This window comes from Bos taurus, chromosome 2 (genome assembly GCF_002263795.3).
Source record: "Bos taurus isolate L1 Dominette 01449 registration number 42190680 breed Hereford chromosome 2, ARS-UCD2.0, whole genome shotgun sequence".
NCBI classification, from domain to species: Eukaryota; Metazoa; Chordata; class Mammalia; order Artiodactyla; family Bovidae; genus Bos; species Bos taurus.
The window spans coordinates 52,310,138-52,316,303 of NC_037329.1; the positions used below are offsets into that span (position 1 = coordinate 52,310,138).

Here is a 6,166-nt window from a genome sequence, read left to right on the forward strand (position 1 = left end):
GTTTTTATTCAATTAAATTGTTAAACTGTGCACAGTGATTTTTTTTTAGAACTTGAGACATTTGTGATGTTGGCTGTTTAAATCTTTGTTACCTTCGCTGTGAATTGAAATTGTACATATTTAGTAAATCATGCAGACAAAACAAACTTTTTAGACAATATTTTTATTGGAGAGTTTTCTTTTCCTGTATCCATGTTAAAAAAAAAAAAAGACCTCCTTTCCCAAAATAAAAATGTCAATACTAAATTTAAAGAAGTATAAAGGAATGATTGCTTCCTTTAGAGCTAAATATTTAAATAAACATGGAGATAATTGGCAACATGTTCTTTTGGGCTAATAGGCCGTGTCCAATTTTTTGGGTCTGATGTTTCAGAGGGCCTCTTTTTTCAGGGTTGAAGATGATATATTAATCTCTGAATTAAACAAATGCTATTAAATAACAGAAATAAATCCCTCAGTCTTCATTTGTATATGAAATATGGAATTAGAGAAATGACACTGAGATGATGTGATGCTGAATATGCCACCAATCAAGACTTTCTCTACTAAAACAGTCACCTACCACCTATAATCTAGTATGACATGCTAAAATGCTCCAAAATATTGAAAATATAAAATTAATGGTACTATTCCCATTTGGCCTTGAGATGAATATGACAAAGATTCTAATAATTTTAGTCAAAGAAAATGATGAGTAAAACCCCATGAAGATTAAAGTGGTGACAAATGATCTTTTAAGTATTCTAATTGGGCTTTCTCATTCATATCTTTGATTCTACAGAAATTGCAAATCCTGATGATCCTGATTTGTAAGTGCACCCAGTCAGCTTTTCTGTCTCTCACGCCACAGAACATGCCTGTTAGATTTGGAACGAAGGGATAAGCCCCCAAAATGTTAAAAATAGACTACTGCCCTGGCAGGAAGTTTAGCATTGGCAAGCACAGAACTTAGAAGGAACTGATCTAACATAAAGACATATTCAGAGAAAGATGTGTGTATCATGCTCCTGTTGTGACCATTTTCAGAGCAAAGGGTAGTAAGAGAGAGATACTGAGAGAGAGAGACAGTGAGAGAGTGTGTGTGTTCTGCGCATGTATAGATTGCTAACTTCGTGCGTGTGCATTTGAACAGCTAGTATTAAAAAACAATACCCCAAAGATGGAGGGACTATGAAGGAGTGCTTGCGAGACATTTTATGTATTTATATATTACACAAATGAAAACACTTAAAATGTTGATACTGAAAAAAATAAAGTTTCACCAAAAGATTCTATATCACTTCTAAGGTATGCTAACCATAAAACGGGCTTCCCTGATAACTCAGTTGGTAAAGAATCTGCCTGCAATGCAGGGGACCAAATAGACATTTATCTTTACTTTTTCTCAAAATCTCATATTTTAGTTTGTGACCTTTCCTTAAAGGAGAGTCACTTTTATCCATTCCTAAAACAGTCTCATTAAAGGGCAAAGAATTCCAGTTACATTTCATTCTAGTTTTGTTAAGGGAAAAGAAGACTACAGTCTTCAAATTACTTTTTAAAAGAATATAGAGGAACAAAGGAATATAAATTTAGAAAGGAAACTCAAGAACATCCCTAACGAACTCACAGAAAACATCATGTGTATTTAGTGACCACAAGCAACCTAGACCTTGGTTTTTATGTCTCTTCTGAAAGATACCACTTCCAACACAAATGGTATTTCCAAACCCTTAGTGCAGCCCAGGAATTGGTGCAGACAGAAAGAGAGAACACCAACTATTGAATAACCCTTAACCACTTCCTGAGGTCCTGAAGCATTCCGTGGAGCTCTACCACTTCATTATTGAACATGCTTAGAAAGTGTGAGCTCATGGGTTTCCGGCTGAAGGTTCATCTAAGCAAGAGGGGGAAAAAGAGAAGTACATACCACCCTGCCCTATTTGTTTTAACACTGAAAATGCCATTGCTCAGAGAGTAGGCTTGAGAAGAATCAGCCTAACATCTAAGTAGATACTTTGCACCTTTTCTTTTGCATTATAAAGTGTTTTTATATTATCAAAGACAGTTCCATGAAAAGGAACAGTTCACTTGCTTCAAATGGTGAGGGAACATTCGAAAAATGTCTTCCCAGGATATGAAGTGTCCCAACCACACTAACTCCTTAAAATGTACTACTTTGTTTTTAAAAATAAAAGTTGGAATAATGATTTGTACAAATCCTTTTCAAGGAATTGTCATGATCCCTTGGGTCAGATATCTTCACCTATAAATCAGCCTGTAACTGTTATAAACCTGATCAAATTGTAGCATACCTGGTGTCTACACTGAAATAGTAAAAAATCTCGTTCTCAATAAAATTCTTCTATGGACTGAGAGGAAGAATATCCTGATGGTTATAACACTTAGAAAAATAAAAGCAGTTAATTAATCTACTGCCTGCACTTTTTAGATGAGGAAACTGAAATCTTCATAGACTTGAGACTACGCTCATTTATCTTTACCCCACAATGATCTAGAAAGCAGTTAAGCATAGATTTCAGAACCCTAGTCTCCTGACAATGCTTTCCACAACACATCACAGTAAAATGCTCCTTTGAATGATGTGGAAACATCAAAAGGAGTGAGTTAGTCTGCCTGCTTCCTGCAAGAAGTTCGTTCTGGTCTACATGAACTCTTCCATGCAAGAGTGGAATGAAAATAAGCTACTTTGGAAACCCTATATTACTCTAAGATCACATCATCATCTGAGGGCAGTTAACCACGTCTGGACTGAAGTCTCCTTTCACTGAGAGCCAGAGACAAGCTCAAGTTTGAGAAATGCTCTTTAAAAATTACTAGCTGCTGTTCGTACATTTTACCCACTAGTTTGCCCAATTTTTGACAGTGCTTATGTCCACTGAGGAGCTGTAGTTCCATCAAGGCTCTCCACCCACAGTTTGCAGCCTGAACCCACTGTGTGAGTCCCCAGGGCTGTTCTTTCTCTAGTCACAGCTTTTTCTGAACCCCGTATGCACTGAATAACCCAGAGGTGGTCAGAGGAAGAAACAGGCTGTAACAGGAGTAATTGGAGATTTATAAATCTGCAGCAGGAAAACTGAAATAGGCTGAAATAAATGGAAGAAAATTAGAGAGTGGAGGAATACATATACCCTCTCATCAAAAGCTCTGGCTCTTCACATTCTGGGCCTCAGAGAGGAGTAAAGCCCATATCAACTTGTGGTTATTGGCAGAGCTGAAACCAGAAGCCAGGTCTCCAGTTATGGCATACATGCGGTTGTTGCTTCTCCAGATGCTTCTTCTACCTCTGTTCTATTTAGTGGCCCTAGAAATAATAGTAATAAATAACAGTTACAACATTGATGGTAATTCAGTTTACTGAGTGCCCACCTTGTGTGAAGCATAATACTAGGTTTTATAGGATATACAAAAACAAACAAGACTACTGGCCTTAAGTTTCGTATACTCCATCAGAGACAGACATGCATAAAGAAGTAGAAAGCTGAGCTCCAGGTTTCACAGGGAATGTACCAGTATCAAAGTCTCAAGCAGGCTCCCTTGTGTACACCAGTGTTTCCCCCTTTAAAACACAAAACAACACCCTTCCCTTACTAACGTGCATCCCACGGAGTGATGCTATAGGAGATGCAGTTTTATGCCCTAGGGATTCAGCAGTGATCAGACAATATTCCCATTCTACAGGGACCTACTTTCTAGTGGCGAAGGTACAAACCAAAACAATTATATAAGTCCACTTCACATACCGCTGTTTTGACAAGAATAAAAAGAGGTGGTTTAACATCGAATGAGATGGGATTGGAGAACAGGCAACCTCAGCTGGGGTGCAGGGAGGGGAATGTCAGGAAAAAAAATCTAAGGCTGTATTTTCTGAGTGGAGCCTGAGGGGTGAGAAGTGAACCAGGGGAGGATCTGGAGCGAGAGTATTCCAGCAAGAGAGAAGAGAAAGATGCAAATACCTGAGGCAAGAATCAGTTTGGGTTTTTTTAGAATTAAAAACCCTGGTCTAATAAAGCATAGCAGAAAAGGAAAGATGAAGTCAGACCAGTAAGAAAATATGTCTCAGCCGTTTGAATGATTTCCAGTGTGATCTCCTGTCAGGAAACATTCAAGAACAACTGGACAGGTAAAGTAAAAGAATGTTAAGGAGTGAAGTTCTTAGGTTCTTTGGTCCCATGTCATGTTTTCAGAGCTGAGGAATGGAATTCATGAATCTGTGAGGTTTACCCTGTGGGAGTCGGAAGAGCTGTGTTATTATTATTCCCAGTGAATAGCCCAGAAATGAATTTAGCAACCTGATTGCAGTTTAATCATAATTCCTTTCCCTGTAAAATGGGCAGTATCCTTCTATGTCCCTCTGAGTTAACAATAAGAGAAATCTTATTTCTCAGACTCTCTCAGGATCACGTGCCTTGTGTCTGGTCATAGGCAGATCTGTCATCCTGGAAAACAGAAATGGTAAAGGAAGTTTGTATCTTGGAAATGAAAGAACCTGCTACAGCAAGCAGGCTGCCACAGTGGCTCACTACCCTGAGACCCCTCCCTGATCAACAAGACCCAGCTCAGTCCCCACGTTTGCCAGTTTGCTCAAGATAGCCATGCTAGAATCAGGCATGAGCAAGGGCCCCAGCCATCTCTCCTTCCCTTGAACTTCTAGAAAATATAAAAACTCGCAGAGCTGAGAGAGGAGCCAATAAGAAGTAAGGAACATGCAGCAGGTGGTACCATCTGTGCCCGGCTAATTCCAGCCAAAACAATCTGCTCCCTAGAGTTCCCAGTTGTGGAGAAGGGAAGAGAATCTGACAGTGGCGGAGCCAGGCAAGGGGAGTAGTAGTAGGGCAAGTGCCGAGGCTATTATTCAGACGTTCAGCCGGTTGGGGAAGCAGATTATTGATGCCAGTGAACTATTATCTCTCTCCTTTTTCTCTTTACAACCACTGTGGGAGATTCTTCCAAAGTCTCGCTAAGCTGGCAGGGATCAGATCCCACACCTGTGAGACAGATATGCAGGCATCCCTGGGAGTCTGTCACTGCCGAGATGGGGAGGGACAAACATCCCATAACAAGACGAAGAAGCACAGCCCACCCCAGGATGGAAAAACAAGGGGTGGGGGGAGCTTATGTTTATTTTATTCTATTTTCCTAGCAACCGAATTCTCTCCCTCTCGCCTGTTCATTCTTTGAAAATCATCCATGGTTGAGAATGGGATTATAGTCCTTGTTGATCCCCGGGTTGGCACCATTTTTTAAGATAAAATTCTTCCACTTGATGGACTTCCTCGTGAGGGGCAAATCTTCTCTCCTGGCATGCTTACAATCATGGGATGAAAAAAAATGCAAGCAATGCAAAGATAGATCAAATTGTCTGTGGTAATAACTTTCCTTTCAGAGAGTAGCAGACAGAGAGGAACCACTCTTCTCACAGATGGAGGAGACAATGATGATTTGAGGGTCATGGAAACACCTGTCCACTCAAAAAGAAAATGTCACCCACTGCAAAATTTCCGCCGTCACCTATCGGTTACAGCAGTGTCTCCAGGAAGTCATCTGTTTGGTGCAAATACTTGGGAGGGGTGGTATTTGCCAATCATCATCTTCCCTTAGATTAATTGATCAGTTTATAGCTGAGAGTTGAGTCCTGAGGGAGTAGGGCCCAGGCAAGACCACCTTTATTGGAGAACAGAAGGTCTGGATTTCAGGTAAGGACCCAGAAAACTGGGACTTTATGGACCCCTGAAGGAAGGGGAGATGGTGCCTAATACTAATCCTCTGCTTGAGCTGCTTTGTGTTCCCCCCAAAAAAGTAGGCTAAGTCCTAAGCTCTGATACTTATGAATGTGACCTTATTTTGAAATAGGGTATTTCCGGGTATATTAAGATGAGGTCATTTGGGTGGGCCCTAAATCAATATGGATGATATCCTTACAAGAGAGGGAAACCTGGACACAGACCCATGCAGGGAGAAATCAAAGAAATGTGTGTGAAATCAAAGAGATTGGAATGAGGCAGCTGCAAGCCAAAGATGCTACCATCCCCAAAAGCTAGGACAGAAAGACAGAACAGCTCCCTCAGAAGGAAGCAGCCCCATCCACACCTTGATTTTGGACTTGAAGCCTTTAGGACTATAAGAGGATAACTTTCTGTTGTTTTAAGATACCTAATCTGTGGTA

At 40.3% G+C, this 6,166-nt stretch overlaps 1 protein-coding gene across 1 annotated transcript in view; it reads left to right on the forward strand.

Annotated features, from left to right (window-relative positions):
- The window catches only part of ZEB2 (zinc finger E-box binding homeobox 2), a 136,612-nt gene extending 136,291 nt beyond the window's left edge, over nt 1–321 (forward strand). Inside the window, exon 9 of the mRNA XM_059876060.1 lies at nt 1–321. This exon is cut by the window's left edge and continues 5,217 nt beyond it. The gene's annotated coding sequence lies outside the window, so the exon portion shown is untranslated.
- The last annotated feature ends 5,845 nt before the right edge of the window (nt 322–6,166 follow it).